Source organism: Pseudorca crassidens, chromosome 9 (assembly GCF_039906515.1).
Source record: "Pseudorca crassidens isolate mPseCra1 chromosome 9, mPseCra1.hap1, whole genome shotgun sequence".
In the NCBI taxonomy this organism is placed as follows: domain Eukaryota; kingdom Metazoa; phylum Chordata; class Mammalia; order Artiodactyla; family Delphinidae; genus Pseudorca; species Pseudorca crassidens.
Window position 1 is genome coordinate 84349355 of NC_090304.1, and position 23138 is coordinate 84372492.

Sequence of the window (23138 nt, forward strand, 5' to 3'; positions counted from 1 at the left end):
TGTAAGTTTGTAGTATAGTCTGAAGTCAGGGAGCCTGATTCCTCCAGCTCCTTTTTTCTTTCTCAAGATTGCTTTGGCTATTCGGGGTCTTTTGTGTTTCCATACTAATTGTAAATTTTTTGCTCTAATTCTGTGGAAAAATGCCATGGGTAATTTGATAGGGATTGCATTGATTCTGTAGATAGCTTTGGGTAGTAAAGTCGTTTTCAAAATTTGATTCTTCCAATCCAAGAACATGGTATATCTCTCCATCTGTTTGTATTGTCTTTGATTTTTTTCATCAGCATCTTATACTTGTCTGCATACAGTTCTTTTGCCTCCTTAGGTAGGTTTATTCCTAGGTATTTTATTCTTTTTGTTGCAATGGTAAATGGGAATGTTTCCTTTATTTTTCTTTCTGATTTTTGTTGTTAATATATAGGAATGCAAGAGATTTCTGTGCATTAATTTTGTATCCTACTACTTTACCAAATTCATTGATGAGCTCTAGTAGTTTTCTAGTGGCATCTTTAGGATTTTCTATGTATAGTATCATGTCATCTGCAAACAGTGACAGTATTACTTCTTCTTTTCCAACTTGGTTTCTTTTTTATTTCTTTTTCTTCTCTGTTTGCCATGGCTAAAACTTCCATGACTATGTTGAGTAACAGTGGTAAGAGTGGGCACCCTTGTCTTTATCCTGATCTTAGAGAAAATGGTTTCAGTTTTTCACATTGAGAATGATGTTGGCTGTGGGTTTGTCATATATGGTCTTTATTGTGTTGAGGTATATTCCCTCTTTGCCCACTTTCTGGAGAGTGTTTATCATAAATGTGTGCTGAATTTTGTCAAAAGCTTTTTCTGTATCTATTGAGAGTATCTTATGGTTTTTATCCTTCAATTTGTTAAAATGGTTATCACACTGATTGATTTGCGTGTATTGAAGAAGCCTGCATTCCTAGGATAAACCTCACTTGATCATGGTGTATGATCCTTTTAATGTGCCATTGGATTCTGTTTGATAGTATTTTATTGTGGGGTTTTGCATCTATGTTCATCAGTGATATTGGCCTGTAGTTTTCTTTTTGTGTTACATCATTGTCTGACTTTGGTGTCAGTGTGATGGTGGCCTCGTAGAATGAGTTTGGGAGTGTTCCTCCGTCTGCTATATTTTTGAAGAGTTTGAGAAGGATAGGTGTTAGCTCTTCTCTAAATATTTGATAGAATTTGCCTGTGAAGCCATCTGGTGCTGGGCTTTTGTTTGTTGGAAGGTTTTAATCACAGTTTCAATTTCAGTTCTTGTGATATGTCTGTTTATATTTTCTAGTAGTTCCTGGTTCAGTCTCAGAAGGTTGTGCTTTTCTAAGAATTTATCCATTTCTTCCAGGTTGTCCATTTTATTGGCATATGGTTGCTTGTAGTAATGTTTCAGGATCCTTTGTATTTCTGCAGTGTCAGTTGTTACTTCTCCTTTTTAATTTCTAATTGTTGATCTTAGTCTTCTCCCTTTTTTTCTTGATGAGTCTGGCTAATGGTTTATCCATTTGTTTATCTTCTCAAACAACCAGCTTTTACTTTTATTGATCTTTACTATTGTTTCCCTCATTTCTGTTTTGTTTATTTCTGAACTGATCTTTATGATTTCTTCCCTTCTGCTGACTTTGGGCTTTTTTGTTCTTTCTTTAATTGCTTTAGGTGTAAGGTTAGGTTGTTTATTTGAGATTTTTCTTGTTTCTTGAGGTAGGATTGTATTGCTATTAACTTTCCTTTCAGAATTACTTTTGCGGAATCCCATAGGTTTTGGGTCATCATGTTTTCATTGTCATTCGTTTCTAGGTATTTTTTGATTTCCTCTTTAATTTCTTCAGTGATCTCTTGATTATTTAGTAGTGTATTGTTTAGCTTCCGTGTGTTTGTATTTTTTACAGTTTTTTCCCTGTAATTGATATCTAATCTCATACCATTGTGGTCAGAAAGGAAGCTTGATAGAATTTCAATTTTCTGAATTTTACCAAAGCTTGATTTGTGACCCAAGATATGATCTATCCTGGAGAATGTTCCTTGTGCACTTGAGAAAAAAGTGTATTCTGTTGTTTTAGGATGGACTGTCCTATAAATATCAATTAAGTCCATCTGGTCTAATGTGTCACTTAAAGCTTGTGTTTCCTCATTTATTTTCTGTTTGGATGGTTTGTCCATTGGTGTAAGTAGGGTGTTAAAGTCACCTAATATTATTGTGTTACTGTCAATTTCCCCTTTTATGGCGGTTAGCATTTGCCTTATGTATTGATGTGCTCCTAAGTTGGGTGAATAAATATTTACAACTGTTATACTTTTTTTGGATGATCCCTTGATCATTATGATCATTATGATCATTGTCTTTTGTAATAGCCTTTATTTTAAAGTTTATTTTGTCTGATATACGTAATGCTACTTTGGCTTTCATTGGTTTCAATTTGCATGGAATGCCTTTTTCCACCCTCTCCCTTTCAGTCTGTATGTGTCCCTAGTTCTGAAGTGACTCCCTTCTAGGCAGCATATATGCAGGTCTTTTTTTTTTGTATCCATTCAGCTATTCTCTGTCTTTTGGTTGGAGCATTTAGTTGGCTTACATTTAAGTTATCTATCAATATGTATGTTTTTAATGTCATTTTATTAATAGTTTTGTTTTGGTAGGGTTTCTTTTTTTTAACATCTTTATTGGGGTATAATTGCTTTACAATGGTGTGTTAGTTTCTGCTTTATAACAAAGTGAATCAGTTATACATATACATATGTTCCCATATCTCTTCCCTCTTGCGTCTCCCTCGCTCCCACCCTCCCTATCCCACCCCTCCAGGCTGTCACAAAGCACCGAGCCAATATCCCTGTGCCATGCGGCTGCTTCCCACTAGCTATCTACCTTACGTTTGTTAGTGTGTATATGTCCATGACTCTCTCTCGCCCTGTCACAGCTCACCCTTCCCCCTCCCCATATCCTCAAGTCCGTTCACCAGTAGGTCTGCGTCTTTATTAATAGTTTTGTTTTGGTAGGGTTTTTTTCCCCCCTTCTTTTGTTATATTCTCTTCTGGTTTGATGACTGTCTTTACTGTCAAGTTTGGGTTGCTTTTTCTTTTTTGTGTGTATATGTATTCTACATTTTTGGTTTGCAGTTACAATGAGGTCTTTGTATAGCAGTCTACATATAAACATGATTGTTTTAATTTGCTTCTCTTAACTTCAAATGCACTTTAAAAACCTTGCATTTTTACTGTCCTCCCCTCACAATTACTGTTTTTTTTTTTACCAGATTTTTTTTTTTTTTTGCAGTAGGCGGGCCTCTCACTGTTGTGGCCTCTCCTGTTGTGGAGCACAGGCTCTGGACCCGCAGGCTCAGCGGCCATGGCTCACGGGCCTAGTCGCTCCACGGCATGTGGGATCTTCCCAGACCGGGGCACGAACCCGTGTCCCCTGCATTGGCAGGTGGACTCTCAACCACTGTGCCACCAGGGAAGCCCACAATTACTGTTTTTGATGACTTTGATGATTTAGGTGATTTTGAATTCGATTTTACAGATAATTGTTTTCTGTATCCCTTAACTCCTTATTGTGGATATAGACGATTTTACTACTTTTTTCTTTTGCCCTTTCTACTAGTTTTATTTGGGGTGATTTCCTGTCTTTACTGTATGTTTGCCTTTACCAGTGAGGTTTTTTCATCTCATCATTTTCTTCCTTCTATTTGTGGACTTTTCTTTTTCGCCTAGAAAATTTTGTTTTTCATTTGTTGTAAAGGTGGTTTGCTGGTGCTGAAGTCTTTCAATTTTTGCTTGTCTGTAAAGTTATTGATTTCTCATCAAATCTGAATGAGAGCCTTGCTTGGTAAAGTCTTCCTGGTTGTCAGTTTTTCCCTTTCTTCAGTTTAAATATATTATGCCACTCCCTTCTGGCCTGCCGAGTTTCTGCTGAAAAATCAGCTGATGACATTATGGGAGTAACTTTTTATATTACTTATTTGTTTTACCTTGCTGATTTTAATATTCTCTTTCTTTATTTTTTGTTATTTTAATTACAGTTCATCTTGGTGTCTTCTTTGGATTCATCCTCTATGAGACTCTTTGCACTTCCTGGACTTGGGTGACTGTTTCCTTTCCCAGGTTTTGGAATTTTTCAGCTATTGTTTCTCAAATATGTTCTCAGTCCCTTTCTCTCTCTCTTCTCCTTCTGGGAGACCTATAATGCCATGTTAGTGTGCTTGATGTTGTCCTAGAGGTCTCTTAAACTGTTCTCATTTCTTTTCATACTTTTTTTGTTTTTCTGTTCAGAGGCAGTGATTTTCACTACTTTTTTTCCAGCTCACTGTTCTCTTCCTCTGTATCATTTAGCCTAATTTTGATTCCTTCTACTGTATTTTTCATTTCAGTTATCGTAACCTTCACCTCTGTTTGGGTCTTCTTTATATTTTCTAACTCTTTGTTAAAGTTTTCTAACTTCTCACTCTGTGAATCGATTCTTCTCCCAAGTTCTTTGATCATCTTTATGATCATTACTCTGAACTCTTTCTCAGGTAGATTGCCTATCTCTATATTACTTAGCTGTTCTTCTGGGGTTTTATCTTGTTCCTTCATCTGAAACATGCTCCTCTGCTTCCTCACTTTTTTTCTAAGTTACTATTTGTATATTTATTTATATGATAGGTTAGTTGCCTTTCCCAAACTTGCAAACATGGCCTTCTGTAGGAGATGTCCTATATGTCCCAACAGTGCACTTCCCTGTTTTCACTAAGCTATATGCTCTAGGAATTTCCCTTAAGAGGGCTTTGCGGGTCTTTCTGTTGTGGTGGGCTGACTATGTGGGGCGTCTGGTAGTTTTAGGTGGCCCTCTAGCCTGGTTGTTTGCCAGGTCCTAGCTTGTGTGTATGCTGCTGGGTGCTGTTTAATGGGGCCTGGTCATGAGGTGGCTCACTGCAGAACCGTATGGGGTCCTAGGACTGGTGCTAACTCCCTGGTGGGCTGAGTCAGGGGTCCTGAAGATTCTGTGGTTGTTGCTTGCCCACTAGTAAGTGAAGCCAAATCCTGGGGCTAGTGTCAGATTACTGGCAGCCAGAGCCAGTTTCTGGAGTCAGGGATCACAGAGCTCATTTTAGGTCATTGGTGCTGGTGGGTGATGGTTCCTGACACAGTTCGGTATTGGGTCCAGGGTGTCCCAAAACTTGCATTGGCCTGTTAGTGCACTGGTCCCAGGGGAGTGTCTGGCCTGCTGTGAGTGTGCTGGTTTCACAGGCTGTGAGATCATAGTTTTCTTGCATGTGGTGTCTGCCCCCTGGTGGGTGAGACTGGTCTAGTGGCTAGTACAAGCTTCCTGGAAGGAAGTGCCAGTGCTTGCCCACTAGTGGGTGGTGATGTGTCTTGATCCTCTGGTGGGCAGCGCCATATCTAGGGGCATGTCTAGAGGTAGCTATGGGCTCAGGAAATCTTTAGGAGCCTTTCTGCTGATGAGTGGGGCTGTGTCCCTTCCCAGTTAGTTGTTTGGGCTGAGGTATCCCAGCAGTGATGCCAACAGGGTTTTGGATGGGGCCAGGTCTTGGCATTAATGAACCACAATGGCACCCACCACCAGTAGTGTTCATGTGGTAAAATGTTCCCAAATATGGCTGCCACAGTGTCTATGTCCCTCAGGTGAGCCTCCCCCCCACTTCTCCGGGAGACTCTCCAACACCAGAAGGTATATCTGGCTCAGGCTCTGATTAAATTATTGCTTTTGCCTGGAGTTCTGGTGTGCATGAGATTTTGATTGTTCCCTTTGAGAGTGAAGTCTCTATTTCCTTTGGGGCTCTCGAAATTAAGCCCCATTAGAATTCAAAGCAAATGCTCTGGGAGATCATCTTCCTGGTGTAAGACCCCTTGTCTGGGGGGCCTGATGTGGGGCTCAGAACTCTCACTCCTGTGGGAACACCTGTACAACATAATCATTCTCCAAGTTGTGGATCGCCCACCTTGGGATATAGGATTTGATTATATCTTAAGTCAACCCCTCCTACTCATCTCATTATTGTTTCTCCTTTATGTCTTTAGTTGTAGAAGATCTTTTCTGGCAGATTCCAGTCTTTTTAATCGATGGTCATTCTGCAGATAGTAGTGATTTTGGTGTGCTCGTGAGAGGAGGTGTGCTCAGGGTCTTTCTACTCCACCATCTCAGACGCCTTCTTACTGGTGTCCTTATAAAGTTTGAAAATTTGGACACAGAGACTGACATGTACACAGGGAGAATACCATGTGAATATTATGCTACCACAAGCCAGAAGCCAGGAGAGAGGTATCCATGGCCCCACCAAAACTTTGATCTTGGGCTTCTAGTTTCCAGAACTAAGGCAATAAATTTCTGTTGTTCAAAGCACTCATTCTGCATTAATTTATTACAGTAGCCCTAGAAAACTAATACAGCCTGTAATTCATTGTAATTAAAGCTTAATTGTCTGTAGGGCAATAGTAGATGATGAGCTAAAGAGTTCTAAAATTACTCATAGCAACCACAAGCCAAGCAGTTTTATTTAACATATACATGTTTATTATTTACCATTGACTATTCTGAGTACTTTGTAAATATTAATCAATATGTATCCAAATAGCAATACTATTAGGTAGGTTTATTTATTATTTCCATTTTAAAGGTGTGGAGTCAAGTTTGGTCATGCCATCTAATTCCCAAGAGTAGGAAAACATTCAAGCAAACATTACATGACAGTGCAGAGATTCTTGGGCCTGATATATAAGAATTTCCTGAGGGTTTCCCATAACACATGTACACATGTACAGTTTTTAGAAGTCCATTTTTGGTAAGAGTGAAAGATGTAGGAAAAGGACATACCTAAGGTGAGACCACCCATGTTCTAGTCCCATCTCTATGTTTCCTTAGCCATAGACCTTGGACACATCACTTAACTTTTTTGTCTCCATTCTTACACTTGCTCAAATTAAGTGGGTTACTGTAAAATTAAATCAGAGGCTATATTTAAAATTGAAAATAAACATCAAAAAAGGAATGAAGTCTCTAATGCATAATTTGCCCTGAAGACTTTCAGTTTTTGAAGGAATATTCCCTCAATACCCCCAAATAAATGTATTAATTTCTATACTGTTTGTGAACATTTACATATAAGAAACCATTTAAATTATTTACAGTATACTTAAAAGGCTTTGAAAACATCTTACTGGAATACAAGATACACATGCAATCTAGTTTCAGTAGGATAAAAAATTGATGTGAAGTTCTAATTCATGATGATTCATATTGGATAAGCATAAAACCAACCAGTTCTTTAAACAAAGCTTTAGATTCACACTTACAGATTCAACTCTGTATTAATCTCAGGACTCTTCTTTAATTCACTGATAGCATAGAACTTTAAATGGGAATGATATTAATTAGAATGATAGTGAATATAATCGGGTTGGATAAGAAAGAATCATAGTTGATTCTTTTCACCTAGGTCCTAGCAGGAAGTAGGTGTAAGCCTAGAGCACATCTCAAGCGTGTGAAAAGAGATGGCTGAAACTGATCTTTTACAGGATCTGGTATATTAGTCAAGGTTAATAATGCTAGCTGCTATAATAATCTTCAAATCCCAGTCCATTAACTATGTAAAAATTTATTTCTTGCTCACATCATAGATCTGGGGCAGGTTAGGTGTCTTCTGAGCAGCCCTGTTGCAAAAGAGACTTTGGAACCCAGGCTCCTTCTGATTTCATCATCTTTGACACGTGGCCTTCATGGTAGTAGAGGAAAGAGTAGAGAGAGGACTGGAGAATCACAAGGGCTAGGTTCACATTCCAGTGATCATAACTCAGTTGTGTGGTCTTGTGACTAGACCCTGGTCATTCCCTTTTCGTTCTCTGTTGTAATCATACTGGACCTTCTTAAGTGCCTCAAATGTGCTATGCCCTTCTTTCTCTCTGGGGCTTTAAGCTTTTCCTTCACTCATCTTGGAATACTTCCCTTGCCATATTCCAAGAACTATTACATTTTTCACTATAATATACAGCCTGCAGGACATGTTGCTTCAGCTGAATGCTATTATCTTGACAAGGAGTTCTTACACATTGTTCAGTTCATGGGGAAGTTTACAAAGACAAATTCTGATAATGTGTGTCTGAGACATTTTGCCAATTCAAAGTCAACCTTCACTGTGATATTTTAATTATTGTAGCATTTTGTATGGTTTGTGAAACTTTTTTCTTAACTGACAACATATATCATTTAAGTAGAACTCTATTTGTAGACATAAAACTATAGATATGTTTATAGTGTTTCACTGTTACTGAAAATAATCTATAATCTATGCCTATGTAATATAGCTTCATAAAACGTAATTTTTATTAATTTTCATTGGAGTATAGTTGCTTTACAAGTTTATTTTCTACTGTACAGCAAAGTGAATCAGCTATATATGTATATATCCCCTCTTTTTTTCAATTTCCTTCCCATTTAGGTCACCACAGAGCATTGAGCATACAATGTATTATAATTATAATTTCTTCAACATAATTATATTATTATCATTTCCTATTTGTAATATCTCTCTAGCACCAGCCAAATCATCATTATCTTATTTCATAATGATTAATAACATCAGTAACAATAATAATAGAGAGAAATTATTGAGTGAATGCCTATGCAAGTATTAGGCTAGACTTTTTATGTGTATTATCTTATTTAAACTTTGTCCTAATGCTATTCTATTAAAATTGTCGTTATTCCAATATTACAGAGGATGTTGCTAGAGCCCTGAGAGTACATGTGATCTGCCTATGGTGACTCAGCCAACAAGTGGTGAAACTAGGCTTTAAACTCAAATCATTTTTAGTTTCAAAACTAAACTGTGCAACTAAACTAGCAACTCACTAAACTCTCCCTGGTCTTAGCTTTCTCAGTAACAGTAACTTTGATTGTGTGCACCTTACAATGTCAAGAAGACAAAATGCAACAATGTGTGAGGAAACATTTTAAAAATTCTACATGATGTATAAATGAAGTGATAATTAATAGATATTATTGAGTCACAAACAGGATTTGTCAAGAAGACCTTTGGCAAACATTTCTGGGATATACCCAGAAACTCAAATACTCAAATTGGATAATAAAATAAACATAATTTGTCTCATAAAATGCAGTAGTGTGCCAGTTTCCACAGGTATGAAGGAAAGTCATTTATAAAGTTGTTGAAACAAAACTGTCTATAACATTTGTTGAAACAGTTTTGTGATTCACCTTTGATTAATATATTTATAGGCAACTTGGTGGTCTTGTTCATGTCCTAGCTTTAGGTCATCACTGAACTTCACATTTCACTCTTTTTCTTAATTCAAAATATACTTTCTGACAGTGAACCATCTAAAATGTGGCCGTATATATCAAGAGGTCTGTTTCAAGTCCTTGCCCTTTACCAACTTGTCTTGTGTTTCCATGCAATTTGTCTTTCCTTTTCATCCCTCAGTTTCTTTACTTACACTTCATTTACACTTAGATTGTACAAGATGATATTTGAGACAATTCCTAAGTCTAGTGAATTTTCAGAATCACATGTAGTCCTTGTAAAAATAATCAATTTCTCAGCCCAACAACAAGGGGTTCTGATTTAGGAGATTTTAGGTAGTTTCAGAAGCCACAGTGAAGTCAGCTAACAGTTATTGAAGGCTAATTTGTGCCAGATATTGTACTCAACATGGTACACAGACCTGTATATTTATTTCATTACAAGTGTTTGAGGTAAATACTATTATCATTTACATTATGATCTATTCTTAGTTTTTAACTGCCTGCTCCTTCCTTTTAGTCTCTTCGTGCTTGTCTTTCTCTATAATTATATCCTTACTTGTAAATATGTAGCTGCTCTATATTCTGAACCTGACAATCCTATTACTCAGAGTTTTTTGTCATCTAAATCTTGTGTTCATTGTTTGTTTGCTTTTGTCCATTGCTCAAGCTTAATCGTATTGAGAGTCATATGAGCCTAGGATGAGGAAGTTTTAGATGTCAGTTGACTGAGGACCACTCTAGTCTTCTCTGAGGATGGAGCTTCAGGTCAAGAATCTGACGAGGCTCCCTAATCTTACAAATGTCCCAAGTCTCATAATTCCAATAGCAGTGTGCTCTCCACATGGCTCTCAGTACAGCCTGGCTTCTCTCTGCCCCTGTCAGGGGTCCAGATCAAGGTTTCACTTTTTCTTTATTTGTTTGCTTTGTTTTGATTTGGTTGTTCCTTTTTCTAGTGTGCTTATGTGGGGGTTTACTTGGAAACCTCTCCTACCTCTTAAGAGATGGCTCATAAGTATTTTTTTTTTAATCAAGATCTATAAGTTCTGCAGCAAGAGGGTCCCTCAGCCCTCCATAACCATATCATTTCTTTTGTAAAATATATATATCATCTCCTCTGTTAGAATATAAGCTCCATGGGGACAGAGACCATAACTGTCTTAAGCTCAACTCTATCTTTAGTGCTGAATAAGTTCCTACACATAATATTTTCTTAAACTTTCTATGTAACATTGTTAAAAGAAAAAAACATCTGTGTGACCCAAATATTAAATTCTTACCCCTAACAAATTAGAGATAATACCTTGACCAAGTGATGGATTGAATATGGGACCCACAAATTATACTTCAGAGCTATGCTGTCCAGTAGCTTAGCTGGTAGCCGTGTGTGGCAATATACATTTTACTTTAAATTAATGAAAATCAAATCAGCCCCACTAACCATATTTTCCATCATTACAGAAAGATCTATTGGAAATAATCCTCTATATAAAAATTTCAATCCTCTATATAAAAACTAGATTCTGCAGCTCTTCATATATCTTTAACCATGGTATGTGCCCTAGACTAAACAAATACCCTATTATTCCATTAGAAAGTTCCTTCTGTACTCTACTATCCTTAATTCTGCTTATCCAATAGCCAGGATTCTCAGTATTGAACAGGGTTTTGTCAACTTGGGTCTAAGCACAAACTCCAGTTATTTCTTTTACATATTTAACACAATCCAGTCAAAATGCAAAAACCTTATTTTTATTACTAAACAATATATCAAATATCCACTCCTGATCTCCCATCCTCCCCCTGATTATGTATGGGAGAACAGTTATTTTAATATAAGTGCACACACAACACATACATACAAATGGATAATTATATAACACATATATAATTGGATAATTGAAAGTTAGTTGTTTTTTTTTTCTTTAAGACCTTACCAGAATATTCTCGTGTTAAATTGGCTGGGCCAGAAAGGCCAATATTTTTTACATATCTAAATGGCTCTCTATTATAATACTATGAGGAGGCTTCACTAATCCTCATGTAATAATGTGTTAGTACTTTGTGCAAAATCATTTTTGTAATGTTTCCTTAAAGAGACAGTAGAATTTCCTGTTTTTGCAGAACATTTTAGTGGTAGTTCAAAAATTTATAGCTTTTTGAAGTATATTTTTATAAACTGGATATATAGAAATATAGCCAAAATCTTCCATGGGATGTGTGAGTGACAGTGTGGTGACAAGGCACCCCAGAGGCTATTCCTTTAATGTGTGTGATTTACTGCTTGTGTGAATGTGATAAAAAAAATGAAATCATTTGCACCCTTTGGGAAAAAAGACAGTCTATGTAGGTAAGATATTAAAAACTTCATATCAATTTAATATTCCCCACATAGTATGAAATTTAGTGCTTATTAAATACCAAAGGAATGAGGACTCTAAAAACAAAACATAAGCATTTCTCAACAGAACAACAAAAAATTTGCAGATATAACTTCTTTCAACTATAAAGCGTAACCTATATCCTTTCAATATTATATGAATCCTGCCATGCTTTAAAAAGAAAAATGGAATCTAATCTTGGAATATTAAACCAATTTTGTCATGTGCTTTACTGGCTTATCTATCAAAACAGAATTCAAATCCATTTTGAGAATGAATTTCTGAGGTGTAAAGAATAACAATGAAACTAAATACAAATGCATGGGAAATGAAACGAGCACAGAAAGATTAAAATGTCTGAATAGTTATTTTTATTTATATATTTATTTTTGCAAAGAAAAACACCAGCAATGATTTCATCAATAAACAGTATGACTTTTATTGTATCTCATCTCAACAAAGCCAACATTTCAATCTATACAATAAATAATTAACCTTAGATGTTAATATCCCTCCAGATACATACACACTTTACTGTTGAATTTACTGTTAAATTTAGTAAAAATGCAAAAATTCTCTGCCTAAATTATTGCATATTTAAAGAGCTTAGCACAGTACTGGTAGGTCATGGATATTAAATAAATATTTGTGAAATAGGTGAATAAATAAATAAATGTTTTAAATTTCTTTTAAATTATATTTAGTGTACTTGACTTAAGAATTTTAAAATTGTTTCTTTAAATAAGAATATTTAATGAAGGCTTCATGTCAAAGAAATAAAAACATTTCAAAACTTTTTAAACTTGTAGCTACTATAAATGCAGATATTTTAGGTTGAAATTTTTAAAAATCAGCAGTCCTCTGGGTGAAATTGGTTTTGTTACTAAACACCTTATTTCTTTGATAAATATATTCTAAAAATCAAAACACAAGCAACAATTGAATGATAAAAATAAATAAGCAAGCAAAGAAAACAAAAACTCTTCTACTTTATTACCTGAGCAATTTTTTTTCTTTTTCTATTAATTGCCACCTTTCTTTTATTTATTTATTTGTTTATTTACTTTTTTATTTTCTGTAATATATTTATTCCAATTTTTTTAACACTACAGTTTTTTGTTTTTGTTTTTGTTTTCACACACACACACTGTATTTTATTTTTACAAGAGATAAACTGACACCAAGCATTGTAAATGGATGACCACAACAAAAGCAACAATGATTGCAATTACCAAACACGAAACACACTCATACTATGTCATAATATTGACATTCAGTCCAGTGATCCTCCACTGTAACAGCTCCTTTACTTTGCAGTGAAAATTGATTTGTATATTTTTTGCCTCTGAGTCCTTCTGGGATTTTTTTTTATTCAAACAGAAAGTCACAAAAATTATAATCATCCTCATCAGTTCACTCAGTCCCATGTAATTAATTTTTTCATCTTGATATTTTGTTAGCACTTTTATGAATTCATCAGTTTTCCATTAGAGTTCTGAAAATGCTTATTCATTCAGTTCAGCAGTATAGTCAGTTACCAGAAACCTGTACTTGTCAGAGTGTTTTCTATGAATTCCTTGAACATGAAACCTTTTATAGGAACATTTTTGCAAAAGCATCAGAGTACACCCAGAGCTGTCTGTAAATGACAAAAGACTTAAAAATGACCATGGTTAAAGATTTGATGAAAGTTCATAATAATGCAATTGACAAGGAAATTTAATTATTTCTGTGATGTACATTTTAAAGTAATAATTAGAATTATGACTTATAACATTATACCAGAACATATAAGATTTTTAGAAATTTCATATAATGTCTGAAGCATTTATATTAACATATTTCCATACAAATAACCCAAAGAAAGTTTAGTATTAGTTGTTCTTTTTGTTTGTTTGTTTCTTTTTTTATACTGCAGGTTCTTATCAGTCATCAATTTTATATACATCAGAGTATACATGTCAATCCCAATCACCCAATTCAGCACACCACCATCCCCACCCCACTGTGGTTTTCCCCCCTTGGTGTCCATACATTTATTCTCCACATCTGTGTCTCAACTTCTGCCCTGCAAACTGGTTCATCTGTACCATTTTTCTAGGTTCCACATACATGCGTTGATATACGATTTTTGTTTTTCCCTTTCTGACTTACTTCACTCTGTAAGACAGTCTCTAGGTCCATCCACGTCTCAACAAATAACTCAATTTCTTTCCTTTATATGGCTAAGTAATGTTCCATTGTATATATGTACCACATCTTCTTTATCCATTCATCTGTCAATGGACATTTAGGTTGCTTCCATGACCTAGCTATTATAAATAGTGCTGCAATGAACATTGGAGTGCCTGTGTCTTTTTGAATTATGGTTTTCTCAGGGTGTATGCCCAGTAATGGGATTGCTGGATCATATGGTAATTCTATTTTTAGTTTTTTAATGAACCTCCATACTGTTCTCCATAGTGGCTGTATCAATTTACATTACAACCAACAGTGCAAGAGGGTACCATTTTCTCCACATCCTCTCCAGCATTTGTTGTTTGTAGATTTTCTGATGATGCCCATTCTAACTGGTGTGAGGTGATACCTCATTGTAGTTTTCATTTGCATTTCTCTAAAAATTAGTGATGTTGGGCAGCTTTTCATGTGCTTCTTGTCCATCTGTATGTCTTCTTTGGAGAAATGTCTATTTACGTCTTCTGCGCATTTTTGGATTGGATTGTTTGTTTTTTTAATATTGAGCTGCATGACCTGTTTATATACTTTGGAGATTAATCCTTTGTCCGTTAATTCGTTTGCAAATATTTTCTCCCATTCTGAGTGTTGTCTTTTCGTCTTGTTTATGGTTTCCTTTGCTGTGTAAAAGCTTTGAATTTTGTTAGGTTCCATTTGTTTCTTTTTGTTTTTATTTCCATTACTCTCAGAGGTGGATCAAAAAAGATCTTGCTGTGATTTATGTCAAAGGGTGTTCTTCCTATGTTTTCCTCTAACAGTTTTATAGTGTCCAGTCTTATATTTAGGTCTCAAATCCATTTTGAGTTTATTTTTGTGTATGGTGTTAGGGATTGTTCTAATTTCATTCTTTTACATGTAGCTGTCCAGTTTTCCCTTTCCCAGCACCACTCATTAAAGAGACTGTCTTTTCTCCATTGTATATCTTTGCCTCCTTTGTCATAGATTAGTTGACCATAGGTGCGTGTGTTTATCTCTGGGCTTTCTATCTTGTTCCATTGATCTATGTTTCAGTTTTTGTGTCAGCACCATATTGTCTTCATTACTGTAGCTTTGTAGTATAGTCGGAAGTCAAGTAGTCTGATTCCTCCAGCTCTGTTTTTTTTCCCTCAAGACTGCTTTGGCTATTCAGGGCCTTTTGCATCTCCAAACAAACTTTGGGTCTAGAAACAAATTTCTAGTTCTGTAAAAAATTCCATTGGTAATTTGATAGGGATTGCATTGAATCTGTAGATTGCTTTAGGTAGTATAGTCATTTTCACAATATTGATTCTTCCAATCCAAGAACATGATATATCTCTCCATCTGTTGGTATCATCTTTAATTATTTTCATCAGTGTCTTGTAGTTTTCTGCATACAGGTCTTTTGTCTCCCTAGGTAGGTTTATTCCTAGGTATTTTATTCTTTTTGTTGCAATGGTAAATGGGAGTGTTTGCATAATTTCTCTTTCAGATTTTTCATCATTAGTGTATAGGAATGCCAGATATTTCTGTGCATTAATTTGTATCCTGCAACTTAACAAATTCATTGATTAGCTCTAGTAGTTTTCTGGTGGCATCTTTAGGATTCTCTATGTATAGTATCATGTCATCTGCAAACAGTGACACTTTTACTTCTTCTTTCCCAGTTTGTATTCCTTTTATTTCTTTTTCTTCTCTGATTGCCATGGCTAGGACTTCAACTATGTTGAATTATAGTGGAGAGAGTGGACATCCTTGTCTTGTTCCTGATCTTAGAAGAAATGCGTTCAGCTTTTCACCATTGAGAATGCTGTTTGCTGTGGGTTTCTCATATATGGCCTTTATTATGTTGAGGTAGATCCCCTCTATGCCCACTTTGTGGAGAGTTTTTATCATAAATGGGTGTTGAATTTTCTCAAAAGTTCTTTCTGCATCTATTAAAATGATCATATGGTTTTTAATAGGATGTATCACATTGATTGATTTACGTATATTGAAGAATCCTTGCATCCCTGGGATAAATCCCACTTGATCATGGTGTATGATCCTTTTAATGTGTTGTTGGTTTCTGTTTGCTAGTATATTGTTGAGGATTTTTGCATCTATGTTCATCAGTGATATTGGTCTGTAATTTTCTTTTTTTGTAGTATCTTTGTCTGGTTTTTGTATTAGGGTGATGGTGGCCTCATAGAATGAGTTTGGGAGTGTTCCTTCCTCTGCAATTTTTTGGAAGAGTTTGAGAAGAATGGGTGTTAGCTCTTCTCTAAATGTTTGGTAGAATTCACCTGTGATGCCATCTGGTCCTGGACTTTTGTTTGTTGGAAGATTTTTAATCACAGTTTCAATTTCATTACTTGTGATTGGTCTGTTCATATTTTCTGTTTCTTCCTGGTTCAGTCTTGGAAGGTTATACCTTTCTAAGAATTTTCCATTTCTTCCAGGTTCTGCATTTTATTGGCATAGAGTTGCTTGTAGTAGTGTCTTAGGATGCTTTGTACTTCTGTGGTGTCTGTTGTGACTTCTCCTTCTTTATTTCTAATTTTATTGATTTCAGTCCTCTCCCTCTTTTTTTTTGATGAGTCTAATGGTTTATCAATTTTGTTTATCTTCTCAAAGAACCAGCTTTTAGTTTTATTGATCTCTGCTATTGTTTTCTTTGTTTCTATTTCATTTATTTCTGCTCGAAACTTTATGATTTCTTTCGTCCTGCTAACTCTGGGTTTTGTTTGTTCTTCTTTCTCTAGTTCCTTTAGGTGTAAGGTTAGATTGTTTAGTTGAGATTTTTCTTGTTTCTTCAGGTAGGCTTTTATAGCTATAAACTTCCCTCTTGGAATTGCTTTTGCTGCATCCCATAGGTTTTGGATCGTCGTGTTTTCATTGTCATTTGTCTCTAGGTATTTTTTGATTTCCTCTTTGATTTCTTCAGTGATCTCTTGGGTGTTCAGTAACATATTGTTTAGCCTCCATGTGTTTGTGTTTTTACGTTTTTTCCCCCTGTAATTCATTTCTAATCTCATAGTGCTGTGGTCAGAAAAGATGCTTGATATGATTTCAATTTTCTTAAATTTACTGAGGCTTGATTTGTGACCCAAGATGTGATCTATTCTGGAGAATGTTCCATGCACACTTGAGAAGAAAGTGTAGTCTGCTGTTTTTGGATGGAATGTCCTATAAATATCAATTAAATCTATCTGGTGTATTGTGTCATTTAAAGCTTCTGTTTCCTTATTTATTTTCATTTTGGATGATCTGTCCATTGGTGTAAGTGGGGTGTTAAAATCCTCCACTATTATTGTGTTACTGTTGATTTCCTCTTTTATAGCTGTTAGCAGTTGCCTTATGTATTGGCGTGCTCCTATGTTGGGTGAATATATATTTATAATTGTTATATCTTCTTGGATTGATCGCTTGATCATTATGTAGTGTCCTTCCTTGTCTCTTGTAACATTCTTTATTTTAAAGTCTATTTTGTCTGATATGAGTATTGCTGCTCTAACTTTCTTTTGATTTCCATTTGCATGGAAGATCTTTTTCCAACCCCTCACTTTCAGTCTGTATGTGTCCCTAGGTCTGAAGTGGGTCTCTTGTAGACAGCATATATATGGGTGTTGTTTTTGTATCCATTCAGCAAGCCTTTGTCTTTTGTTTGGAGCATTTAATCCATTCACGTTTAAGGTAATTATCGATATGTATGTTTCTATGACCATTTTCTTAATTGTTTTGGGTTTGTAAATCCTTTTCTTCTCTTGTGTTTCCCACTTAGAGAAGTTCCTTTAACATTTGCTGTAAAGCTGGTTTGGTGGTGCTGAATTCTCTTAGCTTTTGCTTGTCTGTAAAGCTTTTGATTTTTCCATTGAATCTGAATGAGATCTCTGCCAGGTAGAGTAATCTTGGTTGTAGTTTCTTCCCTTTCTTCACTTTAAGTATGTCATGCCACTCCCTTCTGGCTTGTAGAGCTTCTGCTGAGAAATCAGCTGTTAACCTTATGGGAGTTCCCTTGTATGTTATTTTTCATTTTTCCCTTGCGGCTTTCAATAATTTTTCTTTGTCTTTAATTTTTGCCAATTTGATTACTTTGTGTCTGGGTATGTTTCTCCTTGGGTTTATCCTATATGGGACTCGCTGCACTTCCTGGACTTGGGTGGCTATTTCCTTTCCCATGTTAGGGAAGTTTTCGACTATAATCTCTTCAAATATTTTCTCTGGTCCTTTCTCTCTCTCTCCCTTCTGGGGCCCCTATAATGCAAATGTTGTTGCCTTTAATGTTGTCCCAGATGTCTCTTAGGCTCTTTTCATTTCTTTTCATTCTTTTTTCTTTATTCTGTTCTGCAGCAGTGAATTCCACCATTCTGTCTTCCAGGTCACTTATCTGTTCTTCTCCCTCAGTTATTCTGCTATTGATTCCTTCTAGTGTAGTTTTCATTTCAGTTTTTGAATTGTTCATTTCTGTTTGTTTGTTCTTTGATTCTTCTAGGTCTTTGTTAAACATTTCTTGCATCTTCTCAATCTTTGCCTCCATTCTTTTCCTGAGGTCCTGGATCGTCTTCACTATCATTATTCTGAAGTCTGTTTCTGGAAGGTTGCCTATCTGCGCTTCATTTAGTTGTTTTTCTGTGGTTTTATCTTGTTCCTTCACCTGGTACATAGCCCTCTGCCCTTTCATCTTGTCTATCTTTCTGTGAATGTGTTTTTTGTTCCACAGGCTGCAGGATTGTAGTTCTTCTTGCTTCTGCTATCTACCCTCTGATGGATGAGGCTATCTAAGAGGCTTGTGTAAGTTTCCTGATAGGAGGGACTGGTTGTGGGTGGAGCTGACTCTTGCTCTGTTGGGCAGAGCTCATTAAAACTTTAATCCACTTGAATGTTGATAGGTGGGGCTGGGTTCCCTCCCTGTTGGTTGTTTTGCCTGAGCAACCCAACACTGAAGCCTACCTGCCTCTTTGGTGGGGCTAATGACAGACTCTGGGAGGGCTCACGCCAAGGAGTACTTCCCAGAACTTCTGCTTCCAGTGTACATATCCCCACGGTGAGCCACAGCCACTTCCCACCTCTGCAGGAGACCCTCCACCACTAGCAGGTAGGTCTGGTTCAGTCTCCCCTGGGGTCAATGCTCCTTCCCCTGGGTCCCGATGCGCACACTACTTTGTGTGTGACCTCCAAGAGTGGAGTCTCTGTTTCCCCCAGTCCTTTCGAAGTCCTGCTATCAATTCCCACTAGACTTCAAAGTCTGATTCTCTAGGAATTCTTCCTCCCATTGCCAGACCCCCAGGTTGGGAAGCCTGACGTGGGGCTCAGAACCTTCACTCCAGTGGGTGGAGTTCTGTGGTATAAGTGTTCTCCAGTCTGTGAGTCATCCACCCAGCAGTTATGGGATTTGATTTTACTGTGATTGTGCCCCTCTTACCATCTCATTGTGGCTTCTCCTTTGTCTTTGGATGTGGGGTATCTTTGTGTGTAAGTTCCAGTGTCTTCCTGTCGATGATTGTCCAGCAGCTAGTTTTGATTCTGGTGTTCTCGCAAGAGGGAGTGAGAGCACATTCTTCTACTCTGCCATCTTGGTTCCTCCCCCAGTAATTTTTCATTTATCATAATTCCCTACAAGTTTACCTAATATTTTGCCTATATCAATAGATAATTTCTTTATATTGCTGAATAGTGTCTCATGTTTGGTTTAACCATTCACCCACTGAAATACGTCTGGATTGTTTCCAATGTTTGGCTATTATGAATATGTCTTTATTTCTAGTTTTATTCCATGTGGTCAGAGAACATATTCCATATAATTTGAATTTTAAAAATTTGTTGTGGTGTTTTTTTCATGGCCTACAATATGGTCAATCTTAGTGTATGTTACACAGGTTCTTTGAAAAACATGTATTCTTCTGCTGTTGGGTGGATCACCCTATATCTCTCAATTAGATCTTATTTGTTGAGTTTGTTGTTCTGATCTGTATCAGTTTCCTGTGGCTACTGTAACAAATAACCACAAACTGGGTAGTGTAAGACAACAGAAATTTATTCTTTCACAGCCCTAGAGGTCAGAATCTAAAATCAAAGTGTGGATAGCTCCTTGCTCTTTCCACAGGATCTGGAGGAGAATAGGTTTCTTGACCTTTCTAGCTTCTGGTGCCTACTGGCATGCCTTGGTATTTCTTGGTTTGTGATTGCATCACTCCAATCTTTGTCTTTTTCACACTGTCTTTGTGCGTGTGTGCGTGTGTGTGTGTGTGTGTGTGTGTGTATAATCTCCCTCTGCTTTTCTCTTATAAGGAGGGCACTTGTAATGAGAATCATTAGTGTTATAATTTTTGTTGCAATCATCACATGTGATTTAGACAGCTTATGAGGAGAAGGATAATATTGTATTTACCAGTATTTTTAGTCTTTCCATCCTTTTCTTTTCTCCCTTCCTGATTCTCCTTAGAACATTATTTCTCTTATTTCATTCAATTTTAAGATCTTTCTTTAGCTGTTCTGTTAGGACAAAGACTTTTAGCTTTCCTTCAATTGACAATGTCTTTATTCCCCCTTCATTTTTCAAGAGTAGTTACCCCAGACATAGAATTCGCAATTGACACTTCTTTTCTTTCAGTATCTAAAAAAATGTACTGCTTTCTTTTGACCTCCATAGTTTCAGATGAGAAATCAACTGCCATTCAAATTAGTGTTCCCTACAAGTAGTACATCTTTTCTCTGTGACTGTTTTCAAGATATTTTCTTTGAATTTAGTTTTCAAAATTTAATTATAATATGTCTTGAGATTGATTTCTTTGGTTTTATCCTACTAGATATTCACATAGCTTGTTGATTCTGAGCATTTATATCTTCTATCAGATTTGAGACACTTTCAGCCATTATTACTTCAAATGCTTCTAGGACTCCCATGATATGAATATTGGATTTTTTGTTATTTTGCTACAGGTCCCTGAAGCTCTGTTTATTTTTTTCAGTCTATTTTCCTTGTTCAGATTGAGTAAATTCTATGGAACTATCCTCGCTGATTCTATTCTCTGTCAGCTCCATTCTAATTTTTAGCCCATTCCCCTGTATTATGCTTACCAATTTATGAAATCTGATAGATTTAAAGACAGTTTATTTTCATTATGCCTTATGCTATTTTATTAAAACTTTAATATAATTTTTTTGTGTGTGTGTGGTACGCGGGCCTCTCACCACTGCGGTCTCTCCCGCTGTGGAGCACAGGCTCCGGACGTGCAGGCCCAGCAGCCATGGCCCATGGGCCCAGCCGCTCCGTGGCATATGGGATCCTCCCGGACCAGGGCACGAACCCGTGTCCCCCGCATCGGCAGGCGGACTCTCAACCAATGCACCACCAGGGAAGCCCTTTAATATAATTTAGAATGCAATAAAACCTTAAGGGGATGTTTTAATTTAATGTAGTTGTTCACAAATTTGTCTCCTCCACATAAAAATACGTAGTTCCTATAATAGTTGTGCATACTGCTAAATCAATAAATGCAATCATGGTGAATATCTGAATTTATAATTATAATAAATGCTCCAGTGATATTTGCCCAATTATAAATAAGGAAAAAATTCACTGATGAAAAATATTCTAAAATTAAGTTATATACCGTGTATATTGTGGTTTCTCTTTCATGAATTTTTTTTTCTGTTATGTAAGAAGTAATCGATTATTTTATTCTCTCAGGCTCTACTGATTCAGAGACTTCAAAAAATGAACTAATGCCATATATAAATCAAGAATATGTTTTGTTTTTTTGAGGTGGAATATAACATATTGCATTCAGCTTCTTTGTAAGTTAAAGAAAAACACTCTTATTTATTACACATAGCAAATAATGTATAATATTGTTTATGCCTGTATACATATACTGATTTCATATTTAAAATAAAAAGGGAGGTGAAAGCAAAGGTGGAAAAGGAAAAGGTCCATTTGTGATGGTAAATGTGGAGATTAATACATAGGGAAAAAAGAGAAAGAAAAAGAAAAAGGAAACACCAGTGAGGAAGATGAAAGAAACCAGTGATGAGAAAGAAAACCAGACAAGCAGGAGAGATAAAGACTGAATGAAGATAGCATATTGGGGAAAAAAAAAAAAAGTAAGGTCAAAGAACAAAGAGGAGAAGAGAGAAGAAAGTAAGATGTAGAAGGAAAAGAAAATAATTAGAAAGAAATCCGAGAAAAAAGGGAGAGACCAGATGGAGGTCTAAATCTATGAATATCAGAGGTTTGCCTTAAATCATAAGAAAAAAAATTAAAGTACTAATTGTTAAACTATGAGGTTATACATTATGTGTATCTTCTTTATTACACCTTTAATATTCTAACAAGTATATATCACTAACAAACCCCTCCCCCAAAAAAGCATATCAGGCATATATGTAATAATCTGGAAATACTTTTCAGGATAATTACTTTCTTTGTATTCAAACTATAGCCTGTAGTCTTTTGAGAGCCCACCTTAAATTGGGAATTGAAGGGTCTTCTTCATTCTATTCTATGGGCTATATAGATTTGGCTCTCCCTTCCATACTGTGCTAACTTTGAAAAGAGGAAACTTGTTTTATCTTTTTATGTTTATCATCCAGAGAAGTACTAGTAAATAGCAAACACTCAATAAACACTTCAATGAATAAATGAGATTATTATGTAAAAAATGCTGAAATACTGAACACTTGCAGAATCTTTATATAAAAAAGTGAATATTTCATTTCATTAAAGATATAACATGAAGCAAGGATTCAATTTTATTTCCTTATGTAGACTAGATCTTGGTAAATGGTGCAGGGGGAACAAAGTAAAACATTTGCAGGCTTACAAATCCAAATCTCTTTAGTTTTACCCCATATTTGTTCTATGCCTCCAATTTCATCAACTAGCCTAACTACATCATGCTATGAAGAACAAAAGAAAATAAATGTATTGAACACATTCCATGTAGTTGGGGAAAGTGACATAGATAAAACTGTTGCACAGTCTCAGTTGGTCTACTTATAGGCTGTTCTCTCCAGGTAATTACAACTAGCTTCCTCTCCAGATGTGCTGAAATATCTTATCCTAACCCAAATAACTATATTTGCATAACCATATCCTAAGTCTTCCTTCCTTCTCTACTGATGCTTATCCCCTCTTGGGGAACCAAGCTAAAATAGCATAAACCAGTGTTCATGAAATTTTTCATTAAACATCAGTTCTCAAATTCTCCAGTCAAATAGTACAGAAAGGAGGGATAGATTTAAATTACTACATCTTCAGATTCTTTATCTTATTAACTGAATTCCTTTAATACTGTCCCAACTTGGAGGGC

At 36.0% G+C, this 23138-nt stretch overlaps 1 protein-coding gene across 1 annotated transcript in view; it reads left to right on the plus strand.

Moving 5' to 3' along the window:
• The window catches only part of GUCY1A2 (guanylate cyclase 1 soluble subunit alpha 2), a 425928-nt gene that overhangs the window by 184686 nt on the left and 218104 nt on the right, over positions 1-23138 (plus strand). The gene's annotated exons all lie outside the window — the stretch shown is intronic.